The sequence below is a fragment of the Argiope bruennichi genome, chromosome X2 (genome assembly GCF_947563725.1).
Source record: "Argiope bruennichi chromosome X2, qqArgBrue1.1, whole genome shotgun sequence".
Lineage (NCBI taxonomy): Eukaryota > Metazoa > Arthropoda > Arachnida > Araneae > Araneidae > Argiope > Argiope bruennichi.
Genome location: NC_079163.1, coordinates 138,529,682 through 138,547,642, shown reverse-complemented (window position 1 = coordinate 138,547,642; position 17,961 = coordinate 138,529,682).

The window sequence follows — 17,961 nt, the reverse complement described above, 5'->3', positions numbered from 1 at the left end:
GTATAAGATTTTGAAAAGTTCGTAGTAAGTGTGGGAATAAAGGATAAAAATATCTAAAAAAATGTAAAAAAAAGAAAAGAAAAATATATTTAAAAAGTTCTCAGTTTCGAGACTCGAACTGATGACCAGCAAAAATAGATGGCTCGTGTTGCCGATCTGGCCACGAAGCTTCGTACTCGCAGCACGTCTGAATGGTCTAAGACTCTCATTATGATTATCCACTAAAAGTTTTAACGTGGTGTTTTTCTGGTCTAAAAGCACAATGTTTTGAATAGGACTGAATTCTGCGCATGTGCATGGACTCGACTCCTAAAATTTCTCTTGAATATAGAAATATTTTGACATAAAATTTTATTTTAGTAGTATAAGATTTTGAAAAGTTCGTAGTAAGTGTGGGAATAAAGGATAAAAATATCTAAAAAAAATGTAAAAAAAAGAAAAGAAAAATATATTTAAAAAGTTCTCAGTTTCGAGACTCGAACTGATGACCAGCAAAAATAGATGGCTCGTGTTGCCGATCTAGCCACGAAGCTTCGTACTCGCAGCACGTCTGAATGGTCTAAGACTCTCATTATGATTATCCACTAAAAGTTTTAACGTGGTGTTTTTCTGGTCTAAAAGCACAATGTTTTGAATAGGAATGAATTCTGCGCATGTGCGTGAAATCGACTCCTAAAATTTCTCTTGAATATAGAAATATTTTGACATAAAATTTTATTTTAGTAGTAAAAGATTTGGAAAAGTTCGTAGTAAGTGTGGGATTAAAGGATAAAAATATCTAAAAAAAATGTAAAAAAAGGAAAAGTAAAATATATTTAAAAAGTTCTCAGTTTCGAGACACGAACTGAAGACCAGCAAAACTAGATGGCTCGTGCTGCCGATCTGGCCACGAAGCTTCGTACCCGCAGCGCGTCTGAATGGTCTAAGACTCTCATTATGATTATCCACTAAAAGTTTTAACGTGGTGTCAATCTGGTCTAAAAGCACAATGTTTTGAATAGGAATGAATTCTGCGCATGTGCGTGATTAAAGGATAAAAATACCTAAGAAAAATGTAAAAAAAAGAAAAGAAAAATATATTTAAAAAGTTCTCAGTTTCGAGACTCGAACTGAAGACCAGCAAAACGAGACGGCTCGTTCTGCCGATCTGGCCACGAAGCATCGTACCCGCAGCGCGTCTGAATGGTATAAGACTCTCATTATGATTATCCACTAAAAGTTTTAACGTAGTGTCATTCTGGTCTAAAAGCACAATGTTTTGAATAGGAATGAATTCTGCGCATGTGCGTGAACTCGACTCCTAAAATTTCTCTTGAATATAGAAATATTTTGACATAAAATTTTATTTTAGTAGTATAAGATTTGGAAAAGTTCGTAGTAAGTGTGGGAATAAAGGATAAAAATATCTTAAAAAAATGTAAAAAAAAGAAAAGAAAAATATATTTAAAAAGTTCTCAGCTTCGAGACTCGAACTGAAGACCAGCAAAACTAGATGGCTCGTGCTGCCGATCTGGCCACGAAGCTTCGTACCCGCAGCGTGTCTGAATGGTCTAAGACTCTCATTATGATTATCCACTAAAAGTTTTAACGTGGCGCCATTCTGGTCTAAAAGCACAATGTTTTGAATAGGAATGAATTCTGCGCATGTGCGTGAACTCGACTCCTAAAATTTCTCTTGAATATAGAAATATTTTGACATAAAATTTTATTTTAGTAGTATAAGATTTGGAAAAGTTCGTAGTAAGTGTGGGAATAAAGGATAAAAATATCTTTAAAAAATGTAAAAAAAAGAAAAGAAAAATATATTTAAAAAGTTCTCAGTTTCGAGACTCGAACTGAAGACCAGCAAAACTAGATGGCTCGTGCAGCCGATCTGGCCACGAAGCTTCGTACCCGCAGCGCGTCTGAATGGTCTAAGACTCTCATTATGATTATCCACTAAAAGTTTTAACGTGGCGCCATTCTGGTCTAAAAGCACAATGTTTTGAATAGGAATGAATTCTGCGCATGTGCGTGAACTCGACTCCTAAAATTTCTCTCGAATATAGAAATATTTTGACATAAAATTTTATTTTAGTAGTATAAGATTTTGAAAAGTTCGTAGTAAGTGTGGGAATAAAGGATAAAAATATCTAAAAAAAATGTAAAAAAAAGAAAAGAAAAATATATTTAAAAAGTTCTCAGTTTCGAGACTCGAACTGATGACCAGCAAAAATAGATGGCTCGTGTTGCCGATCTGGCCACGAAGCTTCGTATTCGCAGCACGTCTGAATGGTCTAAGACTCTCATTATGATTATCCACTAAAAGTTTTAACGTGGTGTTTTTCTGGTCTAAAAGCACAATGTTTTGAATAGGAATGAATTCTGCGCATGTGCGTGAACTCGACTCCTAAAATTTCTCTTGAATATAGAAATATTTTGACATCAAATTTTATTTTAGTAGTATAAGATTTGGAAAAGTTCGTAGTAAGTGTGGGAATAAAGGATAAAAATATCTTAAAAAAATGTAAAAAAAAGAAAAGAAAAATATATTTAAAAAGTTCTCAGTTTCGAGACTCGAACTGAAGACCAGCAAAAATAGATGGCTCGTGTTGCCGATCAGGCCACGAAGCTTCGTACTCGCAGCACGTCTGAATGGTCTAAGACTCTCATTATGATTATCCACTAAAAGTTTTAACGTGGTGTTTTTCTGGTCTAAAAGCACAATGTTTTGAATAGGAATGAATTCTGCGCATGTGCGTGAACTCGACTCCTAACATTTCTCTTGAATATAGAAATATTTTGACATAAAATTTTATTTTAGTAGTAAAAGATTTGGAAAAGTTCGTAGTAAGTGTGGGATTAAAGGATAAAAATATCTAAAAAACATGTAAAAAAAGGAAAAGTAAAATATATTTAAAAAGTTCTCAGTTTCGAGACACGAACTGAAGACCAGCAAAACTAGATGGCTCGTGCTGCCGATCTGGCCACGAAGCTTCGTACCCGCAGCGCGTCTGAATGGTCTAAGACTCTCATTATGATTATCCACTAAAAGTTTTAACGTGGTGTCAATCTGGTCTAAAAGCACAATGTTTTGAATAGGAATGAATTCTGCGCATTTGCGTGATTAAAGGATAAAAATACCTAAAAAAAATGTAAAAAAAAGAAAAGAAAAATATATTTAAAAAGTTCTCAGTTTCGAGACTCGAACTGAAGACCAGCAAAACGAGACGGCTCGTTCTGCCGATCTGGCCACGAAGCATCGTACCCGCAGCGCGTCTGAATGGTATAAGACTCTCATTATGATTATCCACTAAAAGTTTTAACGTAGTGTCATTCTGGTCTAAAAGCACAATGTTTTGAATAGGAATGAATTCTGCGCATGTGCGTGAACTCGACTCCTAAAATTTCTCTTGAATATAGAAATATTTTGACATAAAATTTTATTTTAGTAGTATAAGATTTGGAAAAGTTCGTAGTAAGTGTGGGAATAAAGGATAAAAATATCTTAAAAAAATGTAAAAAAAAGAAAAGAAAAATATATTTAAAAATTTCTCAGTTTCGAGACTCGAACTGAAGACTAGCAAAACTAGATGGCTCGTGCTGCCGATCTGGCCACGAAGCTTCGTGCCCGCTGCGTGTCTGAATGGTCTAAGACTCTCATTATGATTATCCACTAAAAGTTTTAACGTGGTGCCATTCTGGTCTAAAAGCACAATGTTTTGAATAGGAATGAATTCTGCGCATGTGCGTGAACTCGACTCCTAAAATTTCTCTTGAATATAGAAATATTTTGACATAAAATTTTATTTTAGTAGTATAAGATTTGGAAAAGTTCGTAGTAAGTGTGGGAATAAAGGATAAAAATATCTAAAAAAAATGTAAAAAAAAGAAAAGAAAAATATATTTAAAAAGTTCTCAGTTTCGAGACTCGAACTGAAGACCACCAAAACTATATGGCTCGTGCTGCCGGTCTGGCCACGAAGCATCGTACCCGCAGCGCGTCTGAATGGTCTAAGACTCTCATTATGATTATCCACTAAAAGTATTAACGTGGTGTCATTCTGGTCTAAAAGCACAATGTTTTGAATAGGAATGAATTCTGCGCATGTGCGTGAAGTCGACTCCTAAAATTTCTCTTGAATACAGAAATATTTTGACATAAAATTTTATTTTAGTAGTATAAGATTTGGAAAAGTTCGTAGTAAGTGTCGGAATAAAGGATAAAAATATCTAAAAAAAACGTAAAAAAAAGAAAAGAAAAATATATTTAAAAAGTTCTCAGTTTCGAGACTCGAACTGAAGACCAGCAAAACTAGATGGCTCGTGCTGCCGATCTGGCCACGAAGCTTCGTACCCGCAGCGCGTCTGAATGGTCTAAGACTCTCATTATGATTATCCCCTAAAAGTTTTAACGTGGTGTCATTCTGGTCTAAAAGCACAATGTTTTGAATAGGAATGAATTCTGCGCATGTGCGTGAACTCGACTCCTAAAATTTCTCTTAAATATAAAATTATTTTGACATAAAATTTTATTTTAGTAGTATAAGATTTGGAAAAGTTCGTAGTAATTGTGGGAATAAAGGATAAAAATATCTAAAAAAAAATGTAAAAAAAAGAAAAGAAAAATATATTTAAAAAGTTCTCAGTTTTGAAACTCTAACTGAAGACCAGCAAATCTAGATGGCTCGTGCTGCCGATCTGGCCACGAAGCTTCGTACCCGCAGCGCGTCTGAATGGTCTAAGACTCTCATTATGATTATCCACTAAAAGTTTTAACGTGGTGTCAATCTGGTCTAAAAGCACAATGTTTTGAATAGGAATGAATTCTGCGCATGTGCGGGAACTCGACTCCTAAAATTTCTCTTGAATATAGAAATATTTTGACATAAAATTTTATTTTAGTAGTATAAGATTTCGAAAAGTTCGTAGTAAGTGTGGGAATAAAGGATAAAAATATCTTTAAAAAATGTAAAAAAAAGAAAAGAAAAATATATTTAAAAAGTTCTCAGTTTCGAGACTCGAACTGAAGACCAGCAAAACTAGATGGCTCGTGCTGCCGATCTGGCCACGAAGCTTCGTACCCGCAGCGCGTCTGAATGGTCTAAGACTCTCATTATGATTATCCACTAAAAGTTTTAACGTGGCGCCATTCTGGTCTAAAAGCACAATGTTTTGAATAGGAATGAATTCTGCGCATGTGCGTGAACTCGACTCCTAAAATTTCTCTTGAATATAGAAATATTTTGACATAAAATTTTATTTTAGTAGTATAAGATTTGGAAAAGTTCGTAGTAAGTGTGGGAATAAAGGATAAAAATATATAAAAAAATTTAAAAAAAAGAAAAGAAAAATATATTGAAAAAGTTCTCAGTTTCGAGACTCGAACTGGAGACCAGAAAACTAGATGGCTCGTGCTGCCGATCTGGCCACGAAGCTTCGTACCCGCGTCGCGTCTGAATGGTCTAAGACTCTCATTACGATTATCCACTAAAAGTTTTAACGTGGTGTCACTCTGGTCTAAAAGCACAATGTTTTGAATAGGAATGAATTCTGCGCATGTGCGTGAACTCGACTCCTAAAATTTCTCTTGAATATAGAAATATTTTGACATAAAATTTTATTTTAGTAGTATAAGATTTGGAAAAGTTCGTAGTAAGTGTGGGAATAAAGGATAAAAATATCTAAAAAAAATGTAAAAAAAAGAAAAGAAAAATATATTTAAAAAGTTCTCAGTTTCGAGACTTGAACTGAAGACCACCAAAACTATATGGCTCGTGCTGCCGGTCTAGCCACGAAGCATCGTACCCGCAGCGCGTCTGAATGGTCTAAGACTCTCATTATGATTATCCACTAAAAGTATTAACGTGGTGTCATTCTGGTCTAAAAGCACAATGTTTTGAATAGGAATGAATTCTGCGCATGTGCGTGAACTCGACTCCTAAAATTTCTCTTGAATATAGAAATATTTTGACATAAAATTTTATTTTAGTGGTATAAGATTTGGAAAAGTTCGTAGTAAGTGTGGGAATAAAGGATAAAAATATATAAAAAAATTTAAAAAAAAGAAAAGAAAAATATATTGAAAAAGTTCTCAGTTTCGAGACTCGAACTGGAGACCAGCAAAACTAGATGGCTCGTGCTGCCGATCTGGCCACGAAGCTTCGTACCCGCGGCGCGTCTGAATGGTCTAAGACTCTCATTACGATTATCCACTAAAAGTTTTAACGTGGTGTCACTCTGATCTAAAAGCACAATGTTTTGAATAGGAATGAATTCTGCGCATGTGCGTGAACTCGACTCCTAAAATTTCTCTTAAATATATAGAAATATTTTGACATAAAATTTTATTTTAGTAGTATAAGATTTGGAAAAGTTCGTAGTAAGTGTGGGAATAAAGGATAAAAATATCTTAAAAAAATGTAAAAAAAAGAAAAGAAAAATATATTTAAAAAGTTCTCAGTTTCGAGACTCGAACTGAAGACCAGCAAAAATAGATGGCTCGTGTTGCCGATCAGGCCACGAAGCTTCGTACTCGCAGCACGTCTGAATGGTCTAAGACTCTCATTATGATTATCCACTAAAAGTTTTAACGTGGTGTTTTTCTGGTCTAAAAGCACAATGTTTTGAATAGGAATGAATTCTGCGCATGTGCGTGAACTCGACTCCTAACATTTCTCTTGAATATAGAAATATTTTGACATAAAATTTTATTTTAGTAGTAAAAGATTTGGAAAAGTTCGTAGTAAGTGTGGGATTAAAGGATAAAAATATCTAAAAAACATGTAAAAAAAGGAAAAGTAAAATATATTTAAAAAGTTCTCAGTTTCGAGACACGAACTGAAGACCAGCAAAACTAAATGGCTCGTGCTGCCGATCTGGCCACGAAGCTTCCTACCCGCAGCGCGTCTGAATGGTCTAAGACTCTCATTATGATTATCCACTAAAAGTTTTAACGTGGTGTCAATCTGGTCTAAAAGCACAATGTTTTGAATAGGAATGAATTCTGCGCATGTGCGTGATTAAAGGATAAAAATACCTAAAAAAAATGTAAAAAAAAGAAAAGAAAAATATATTTAAAAAGTTCTCAGTTTCGAGACTCGAACTGAAGACCAGCAAAACGAGACGGCTCGTTCTGCCGATCTGGCCACGAAGCATCGTACCCGCAGCGCGTCTGAATGGTATAAGACTCTCATTATGATTATCCACTAAAAGTTTTAACGTAGTGTCATTCTGGTCTAAAAGCACAATGTTTTGAATAGGAATGAATTCTGCGCATGTGCGTGAACTCGACTCCTAAAATTTCTCTTGAATATAGAAATATTTTGACATAAAATTTTATTTTAGTAGTATAAGATTTGGAAAAGTTCGTAGTAAGTGTGGGAATAAAGGATAAAAATATCTTAAAAAAATGTAAAAAAAAGAAAAGAAAAATATATTTAAAAATTTCTCAGTTTCGAGACTCGAACTGAAGACTAGCAAAACTAGATGGCTCGTGCTGCCGATCTGGCCACGAAGCTTCGTACCCGCTGCGTGTCTGAATGGTCTAAGACTCTCATTATGATTATCCACTAAAAGTTTTAACGTGGTGCCATTCTGGTCTAAAAGCACAATGTTTTGAATAGGAATGAATTCTGCGCATGTGCGTGAACTCGACTCCTAAAATTTCTCTTGAATATAGAAATATTTTGACATAAAATTTTATTTTAGTAGTATAAGATTTGGAAAAGTTCGTAGTAAGTGTGGGAATAAAGGATAAAAATATCTAAAAAAAATGTAAAAAAAAGAAAAGAAAAATATATTTAAAAAGTTCTCAGTTTCGAGACTCGAACTGAAGACCACCAAAACTATATGGCTCGTGCTGCCGGTCTGGCCACGAAGCATCGTACCCGCAGCGCGTCTGAATGGTCTAAGACTCTCATTATGATTATCCACTAAAAGTATTAACGTGGTGTCATTCTGGTCTAAAAGCACAATGTTTTGAATAGGAATGAATTATGCGCATGTGCGTGAAGTCGACTCCTAAAATTTCTCTTGAATACAGAAATATTTTGACATAAAATTTTATTTTAGTAGTATAAGATTTGGAAAAGTTCGTAGTAAGTGTCGGAATAAAGGATAAAAATATCTAAAAAAAACGTAAAAAAAAGAAAAGAAAAATATATTTAAAAAGTTCTCAGTTTCGAGACTCGAACTGAAGACCAGCAAAACTAGATGGCTCGTGCTGCCGATCTGGCCACGAAGCTTCGTACCCGCAGCGCGTCTGAATGGTCTAAGACTCTCATTATGATTATCCCCTAAAAGTTTTAACGTGGTGTCATTCTGGTCTAAAAGCACAATGTTTTGAATAGGAATGAATTCTGCGCATGTGCGTGAACTCGACTCCTAAAATTTCTCTTAAATATAAAATTATTTTGACATAAAATTTTATTTTAGTAGTATAAGATTTGGAAAAGTTCGTAGTAATTGTGGGAATAAAGGATAAAAATATCTAAAAAAAAATGTAAAAAAAAGAAAAGAAAAATATATTTAAAAAGTTCTCAGTTTTGAAACTCTAACTGAAGACCAGCAAATCTAGATGGCTCGTGCTGCCGATCTGGCCACGAAGCTTCGTACCCGCAGCGCGTCTGAATGGTCTAAGACTCTCATTATGATTATCCACTAAAAGTTTTAACGTGGTGTCAATCTGGTCTAAAAGCACAATGTTTTGAATAGGAATGAATTCTGCGCATGTGCGTGAACTCGACTCCTAAAATTTCTCTTGAATATAGAAATATTTTGACATAAAATTTTATTTTAGTAGTATAAGATTTGGAAAAGTTCGTAGTAAGTGTGGGAATAAAGGATAAAAATATCTTTAAAAAATGTAAAAAAAAGAAAAGAAAAATATATTTAAAAAGTTCTCAGTTTCGAGACTCGAACTGAAGACCAGCAAAACTAGATGGCTCGTGCTGCCGATCTGGCCACGAAGCTTCGTACCCGCAGCGCGTCTGAATGGTCTAAGACTCTCATTATGATTATCCACTAAAAGTTTTAACGTGGCGCCATTCTGGTCTAAAAGCACAATGTTTTGAATAGGAATGAATTCTGCGCATGTGCGTGAACTCGACTCCTAAAATTTCTCTTGAATATAGAAATATTTTGACATAAAATTTTATTTTAGTAGTATAAGATTTGGAAAAGTTCGTAGTAAGTGTGGGAATAAAGGATAAAAATATATAAAAAAATTTAAAAAAAAGAAAAGAAAAATATATTGAAAAAGTTCTCAGTTTCGAGACTCGAACTGGAGACCAGCAAAACTAGATGGCTCGTGCTGCCGATCTGGCCACGAAGCTTCGTACCCGCGGCGCGTCTGAATGGTCTAAGACTCTCATTACGATTATCCACTAAAAGTTTTAACGTGGTGTCACTCTGGTCTAAAAGCACAATGTTTTGAATAGGAATGAATTCTGCGCATGTGCGTGAACTCGACTCCTAAAATTTCTCTTGAATATAGAAATATTTTGACATAAAATTTTATTTTAGTAGTATAAGATTTGGAAAAGTTCGTAGTAAGTGTGGGAATAAAGGATAAAAATATCTTTAAAAAATGTAAAAAAAAGAAAAGAAAAATATATTTAAAAAGTTCTCAGTTTCGAGACTCGAACTGAAGACCAGCAAAACTAGATGGCTCGTGCTGCCGATCTGGCCACGACGCTTCGTACCCGCAGCGCGTCTGAATGGTCTAAGACTCTCATTATGATTATCCACTAAAAGTTTTAACGTGGCGCCATTCTGGTCTAAAAGCACAATGTTTTGAATAGGAATGAATTCTGCGCATGTGCGTGAACTCGACTCCTAAAATTTCTCTTGAATATAGAAATATTTTGACATAAAATTTTATTTTAGTAGTATAAGATTTGGAAAAGTTCGTAGTAAGTGTGGGAATAAAGGATAAAAATATCTAAAAAAAATGTAAAAAAAAGAAAAGAAAAATATATTGAAAAAGTTCTCAGTTTCGAGATTTGAACTGAAGACCACCAAAACTATATGGCTCGTGCTGCCGGTCTAGCCACGAAGCATCGTACCCGCAGCGCGTCTGAATGGTCTAAGACTCTCATTATGATTATCCACTAAAAGTATTAACGTGGTGTCATTCTGGTCTAAAAGCACAATGTTTTGAATAGGAATGAATTCTGCGCATGTGCGTGAAGTCGACTCCTAAAATTTCTCTTGAATACAGAAATATTTTGACATAAAATTTTATTTTAGTAGTATAAGATTTGGAAAAGTTCGTAGTAAGTGTGGGAATAAAGGATAAAAATATATAAAAAAATTTAAAAAAAAGAAAAGAAAAATATATTTAAAAAGTTCTCAGTTTTGAGACTCGAACTAAAGACCAGCAAAACTAGATGGCTCGTGCTGCCGATCTATCCACGAAGCTTCGTACCCGCAGCGCGTCTGAATGGTCTAAGACTCTCATTATGATTATCCACTAAAAGTTTTAACGTGGTGCCATTCTGGTCTAAAAGCACAATGTTTTGAATAGGAATGAATTCTGCGCATGTGCGTGAAGTCGACTCCTAAAATTTCTCTTGAATATAGAAATATTTTGACATAAAATTTTATTTTAGTAGTATAAGATTTGGAAAAGTTCGTAGTAAGTGTGGGAATAAAGGATAAAAATATCTAAAAAAAACGTAAAAAAAAGAAAAGAAAAATATATTTAAAAAGTTCTCAGTTTCGGGACTCGAACTGAAGACCAGCAAAACTAGATGGCTCGGGCTGCCGATATGGCCACGATGCTTCGTACCCGCAGCGCGTCTGAATGGTCTAAGACTCTCATTATGATTATCCACTAAAAGTTTTAACGTGGTGTCATTCTGGTCTAAAAGCACAATGTTTTGAATAGGAATGAATTCTGCGCATGTGCGTGAACTCGACTCCTAAAATTTCTCTTGAATATAGAAATATTTTGACATAAAATTTTATTTTAGTAGTATAAGATTTGGAAAAGTTCGTAGTAAGTGTGGGAATAAAGGATAAAAATATATAAAAAAATTTAAAAAAAAGAAAAGAAAAATATATTGAAAAAGTTCTCAGTTTCGAGACTCGAACTGAAGACCAGCAAAACTAGATGGCTCGTGCTGCCGATCTGGCCACGAAGCTTCGTACCCGCAGCGCGTCTGAATGGTCTAAGACTCTCATTACGATTATCCACTAAAAGTTTTAACGTGGTGTCATTCTGGTCTAAAAGCACAATGTTTTGAATAGGAATGAATTCTGCGCATGTGCGTGAACTCGACTCCTAAAATTTCTCTTGAATATAGAAATATTTTGACATAAAATTTTATTTTAGTAGTATAAGATTTGGAAAAGTTCGTAGTAAGTGTGGGAATAAAGGATAAAAATATATAAAAAAATTTAAAAAAAAGAAAAGAAAAATATATTGAAAAAGTTCTCAGTTTCGAGACTCGAACTGGAGACCAGCAAAACTAGATGGCTCGTGCTGCCGATCTGGCCACGAAGCTTTGTACCCGCAGCTCGTCTGAATGGTCTAAGACTCTCATTACGATTATCCACTAAAAGTTTTAACGTGGTGTCATTCTGGTCTAAAAGCACAATGTTTTGAATAGGAATGAATTCTGCGCATGTGCGTGAAGTCGACTCCTAAAATTTCTCTTGAATATAGAAATATTTTGACATAAAATTTTATTTTAGTAGTATAAGATTTGGAAAAGTTCGTAGTAAGTGTGGGAATAAAGGATAAAAATATCTAAAAAATACGTAAAAAAAAGAAAAGAAAAATATATTTAAAAAGTTCTCAGTTTTGAGACTCGAACTGAAGACCAGCAAAACTAGATGGCTCGTGCTGCCGATCTATCCACGAAGCTTCGTACCCGCAGCGCGTCTGAATGGTCTAAGACTCTCATTATGATTATCCACTAAAAGTTTTAACGTGGTGCCATTCTGGTCTAAAAGCACAATGTTTTGAATAGGAATGAATTCTGCGCATGTGCGTGAAGTCGACTCCTAAAATTTCTCTTGAATATAGAAATATTTTGACATAAAATTTTATTTTAGTAGTATAAGATTTGGAAAAGTTCGTAGTAAGTGTGGGAATAAAGGATAAAAATATCTAAAAAAAACGTAAAAAAAAGAAAAGAAAAATATATTTAAAAAGTTCTCAGTTTCGGGACTCGAACTGAAGACCAGCAAAACTAGATGGCTCGTGCTGCCGATATGGCCACGATGCTTCGTACCCGCAGCGCGTCTGAATGGTCTAAGACTCTCATTATGATTATCCACTAAAAGTTTTAACGTGGTGTCATTCTGGTCTAAAAGCACAATGTTTTGAATAGGAATGAATTCTGCGCATGTGCGTGAACTCGACTCCTAAAATTTCTCTTGAATATAGAAATATTTTGACATAAAATTTTATTTTAGTAGTATAAGATTTGGAAAAGTTCGTAGTAAGTGTGGGAATAAAGGATAAAAATATATAAAAAAATTTAAAAAAAAGAAAAGAAAAATATATTGAAAAAGTTCTCAGTTTCGAGACTCGAACTGAAGACCAGCAAAACTAGATGGCTCGTGCTGCCGATCTGGCCACGAAGCTTCGTACCCGCAGCGCGTCTGAATGGTCTAAGACTCTCATTACGATTATCCACTAAAAGTTTTAACGTGGTGTCATTCTGGTCTAAAAGCACAATGTTTTGAATAGGAATGAATTCTGCGCATGTGCGTGAACTCGACTCCTAAAATTTCTCTTGAATATAGAAATATTTTGACATAAAATTTTATTTTAGTAGTATAAGATTTGGAAAAGTTCGTAGTAAGTGTGGGAATAAAGGATAAAAATATATAAAAAAATTTAAAAAAAAGAAAAGAAAAATATATTGAAAAAGTTCTCAGTTTCGAGACTAGAACTGGAGACCAGCAAAACTAGATGGCTCGTGCTGCCGATCTGGCCACGAAGCTTTGTACCCGCAGCGCGTCTGAATGGTCTAAGACTCTCATTACGATTATCCACTAAAAGTTTTAACGTGGTGTCATTCTGGTCTAAAAGCACAATGTTTTGAATAGGAATGAATTCTGCGCATGTGCGTGAACTCGACTCCTAAAATTTCTCTTGAATATAGAAATATTTTGACAAAAAATTTTATTTTAGTAGTATAAGATTTGGAAAAGTTCATAGTAAATGTGGGAATAAAGGATAAAAATATCTTTAAAAAATGTAAAAAAAAGAAAAGAAAAATATATTTAAAAAGTTCTCAGTTTCGAGACTCGAACTGAAGACCAGCAAAACTAGATGGCTCGTGCTGCCGATCTGGCCACGAAGCTTCGTACCCGCAGAGCGTCTGAATGGACTAAGACTCTCATTACGATTATCCACTAAAAGTTTTAACGTGGTGTCATTCTGGTCTAAAAGCACAATGTTTTGAATAGGAATGAATTCTGCGCATGTGCGTGAACTCGACTCCTAAAATTTCTCTTGAATATAGAAATATTTTGACATAAAATTTTATTTTAGTAGTATAAGATTTGGAAAAGTTCGTAGTAAATGTGGGAATAAAGGATAAAAATATCTTTAAAAAATGTAAAAAAAAGAAAAGAAAAATATATTTAAAAAGTTCTCAGTTTCGAGACTCGAACTGAAGACCAGCAAAACTAGATGGCTCGTGCTGCCGATCTGGCCACGAAGCTTCGTACCCGCAGCGCGTCTGAATGGTCTAAGACTCTCATTATGATTATCCACTAAAAGTTTTAACGTGGTGTCATTCTGGTCTAAAAGCACAATGTTTTGAATAGGAATGAATTCTGCGCATGTGCGTGAAGTCGACTCCTAAAATTTCTCTTGAATATAGAAATATTTTGACATAAAATTTTATTTTAGTAGTATAAGATTTGGAAAAGTTCGTAGTAAGTGTGGGAATAAAGGATAAAAATATCTAAAAAAAACGTAAAAAAAAGAAAAGAAAAATATATTTAAAAAGTTCTCAGTTTCGGGACTCGAACTGAAGACCAGCAAAACTAGATGGCTCGTGCTGCCGATCTATCGACGAAGCTTCGTACCCGCAGCGCGTCTGAATGGTCTAAGACTCTCATTACGATTATCCACTAAAAGTTTTAACGTGGTGTCATTCTGGTCTAAAAGCACAATGTTTTGAATAGGAATGAATTCTGCGCATGTGCGTGAACTCGACTCTTAAAATTTCTCTTGAATATAGAAATATTTTGACATAAAATTTTATTTTAGTAGTATAAGATTTGGAAAAGTTCGTAGTAAGTGTGGGAATAAACGATAAAAATATCTAAAAAAAATGAAAAGAAAAATATATTGAAAAAGTTCTCAGTTTCGAGACTCGAACTGAAGACCAGCAAAACTAGGTGGCGTGTGCTGCCGATCTGGCCACGAAGCTTCGGACTCGCAGCGCGTCTGAATGGTCTAAGACTCTCATTATGATTATCCACTAAAAGTTTTAACGTGGTGTCATTCTGGTCTAAAAGCACAATGTTTTGAATAGGAATGAAGTCTGCGCATGTGCGTGAACTCGACTCCTAAAATTTCTCTTGAATATAGAAATATTTTGACATAAAATTTTATTTTAGTAGTATAAGATTTGGAAATTTCGTAGTAAGTGTGGGAATAAAGGATAAAAATATCTAAAAAATATGTAAAAAAAAAGAAAAATATATTTAAAAAGTTCTCAGTTTCGAGACTCGAACTGAAGACCAGCAAAACTAGATGGCTCGTGCTGCCGATCTGGCCACGAAGCTTCGTACCCGCAGCGCGTCTGAATGGTCTAAGAGTCTCATTATGATTATCCACTAAAAGTTTTAACGTGGTGTCATTCTGGTCTAAAAGCACAATGTTTTGAATAGGAATGAATTCTGCGCATGTGCGTGAACTCGACTTCTAAAATTTCTCTTGAATATAGAAATACTTTGACATAAAATTTTATTTTAGTAGTATAAGATTTGGAAAAGTTCGTAGTAAGTGTGGGATTAAAGGATAAAGATATCTAAAAAAATGTAAAAAAAAGAAAAGAAAAATATATTTAAAAAGTTCTAAGTTTCGAGACTCGAACTGAAGACCAGCAAAACTAGATGGCTCGTGCTGCCGATCTGGCCACGAAGCTTCGTACCCGCAGCGCGTCTGAATGGTCTAAGAGTCTCATTATGATTATCCACTAAAAGTTTTAACGTGGTGTCATTCTGGTCTAAAAGCACAATGTTTTGAATAGGAATGAATTCTGCGCATGTGCGTGAACTCGACTTCTAAAATTTCTCTTGAATATAGAAATATTTTGACATAAAATTTTATTTTAGTAGTATAAGATTTGGAAAAGTTCGTAGTAAGTGTGGGATTAAAGGATAAAGATATCTAAAAAAATGTAAAAAAAAGAAAAGAAAAATATATTTAAAAAGTTCTAAGTTTCGAGACTCGAACTGAAGACCAGCAAAACTAGATGGCTCGTGCTGCCGATCTGGCCACGAAGCTTCGTAACCGCAGCGCGTCTGAATGGTCTAAGACTCTCATTATGATTATCCACTAAAAGTTTTAACGTGGTGTCATTCTGGTCTAAAAGCACAATGTTTTGAATAGGAATGAATTCTGCGCATGTGCATGAACTCGACTCCTAAAATTTCTCTTGAATATAGAAATATTTTGACATAAAATTTTATTTTACTAGTATAAGATTTGGAAAAGTTCGTAGTAAGTGTGGGAATAAAGGATAAAAATATCTAAAAAAAATGAAAATAAAAATATATTGAAAAAGTTCTCAGTTTCGAGACTCGAACTGAAGACCAGCAAAACTAGATGGCTCGTGCTGCAGATCTGGCCACGAAGCTTCGTACCCGCAGCGGGTCTGAATGGTCTAAGACTCTCATTATGATTATCCACTAAAAGTTTTAACGTGGTGTCATTCTGGTCTAAAAGCACAATGTTTTGAATAGGAATGAATTCTGCGCATGTGCATGAACTCGACTCTTAAAATTTCTCTTGAATATAGAAATATTTTGACATAAAATTTTATTTTACTAGTATAAGATTTGGGAAAGTTCGTAGTAAGTGTGGGAATAAAGGATAAAAACATCTAAAAAAATGTAAAAAAAAGAAAAGAAAAATATATTGAAAAAGTTCTCAGTTTCGAGACTCGAACTGGAGACCAGCAAAACTAGATGGCTCGTGCTGCCGATCTTTCCACGAAGCTTTGTACCCGCAGCGCGTCTGAATGGTCTAAGACTCTCATTACGATTATCCACTAAAAGTTTTAACGTGGTGTCATTCTGGTCTAAAAGCACAATGTTTTGAATAGGAATGAATTCTGCGCATGTGCGTGAAGTCGACTCCTAAAATTTCTCTTGAATATAGAAATATTTTGACATAAAATTTTATTTTAGTAGTATAAGATTTGGAAAAGTTCGTAGTAAGTGTGGGAATAAAGGATAAAAATATCTAAAAAATACGTAAAAAAAAGAAAAGAAAAATATATTTAAAAAGTTCTCAGTTTTGAGACTCGAACTGAAGACCAGCAAAACTAGATGGCTCGTGCTGCCGATCTATCCACGAAGCTTCGTACCCGCAGCGCGTCTGAATGGTCTAAGACTCTCATTATGATTATCCACTAAAAGTTTTAACGTGGTGTCATTCTGGTCTAAAAGCACAATGTTTTGAATAGGAATGAATTCTGCGCATGTGCGTGAACTCGACTCCTAAAATTTCTCTTGAATATAGAAATATTTTGACATAAAATTTTATTTTAGTAGTATAAGATTTGGAAAAGTTCGTAGTAAGTGTGGGAATAAAGGATAAAAATATATAAAAAAATTTAAAAAAAAGAAAAGAAAAATATATTGAAAAAGTTCTCAGTTTCGAGACTCGAACTGAAGACCAGCAAAACTAGATGGCTCGTGCTGCCGATCTGGCCACGAAGCTTCGTACCCGCAGCGCGTCTGAATGGTCTAAGACTCTCATTACGATTATCCACTAAAAGTTTTAACGTGGTGTCATTCTGGTCTAAAAGCACAATGTTTTGAATAGGAATGAATTCTGCGCATGTGCGTGAACTCGACTCCTAAAATTTCTCTTGAATATAGAAATATTTTGACATAAAATTTTATTTTAGTAGTATAAGATTTGGGAAAGTTCGTAGTAAGTGTGGGAATAAAGGATAAAAATATATAAAAAAATTTAAAAAAAAGAAAAGAAAAATATATTGAAAAAGTTCTCAGTTTCGAGACTCGAACTGAAGACCAGCAAAACTAGATGGTTCGTGCTGCCGATCTGGCCACGAAGCTTCGTACCCGCAGCGCGTCTGAATGGTCTAAGACTCTCATTACGATTATCCACTAAAAGTTTTAACGTGGTGTCATTCTGGTCTAAAAGCACAATGTTTTGAATAGGAATGAATTCTGCGCATGTGCGTGAACTCGACTCCTAAAATTTCTCTTGAATATAGAAATATTTTGACATAAAATTTTATTTTAGTAGTATAAGATTTGGAAAAGTTCGTAGTAAGTGTGGGAATAAAGGATAAAAATATATAAAAAAATTTAAAAAAAAGAAAAGAAAAATATATTGAAAAAGTTCTCAGTTTCGAGACTCGAACTGGAGACCAGCAAAACTAGATGGCTCGTGCTGCCGATCTGGCCACGAAGCTTTGTACCCGCAGCGCGTCTGAATGGTCTAAGACTCTCATTACGATTATCCACTAAAAGTTTTAACGTGGTGTCATTCTGGTCTAAAAGCACAATGTTTTGAATAGGAATTTAATTCTGCGCATGTGCGTGAACTCGACTCCTAAAATTTCTCTTGAATATAGAAATATTTTGACATAAAATTTTATTTTAGTAGTATAAGATTTGGAAAAGTTCGTAGTAAATGTGGGAATAAAGGATAAAAATATCTTTAAAAAATGTAAAAAAAAGAAAAGAAAAATATATTTAAAAAGTTCTCAGTTTCGAGACTCGAACTGAAGACCAGCAAAACTAGAT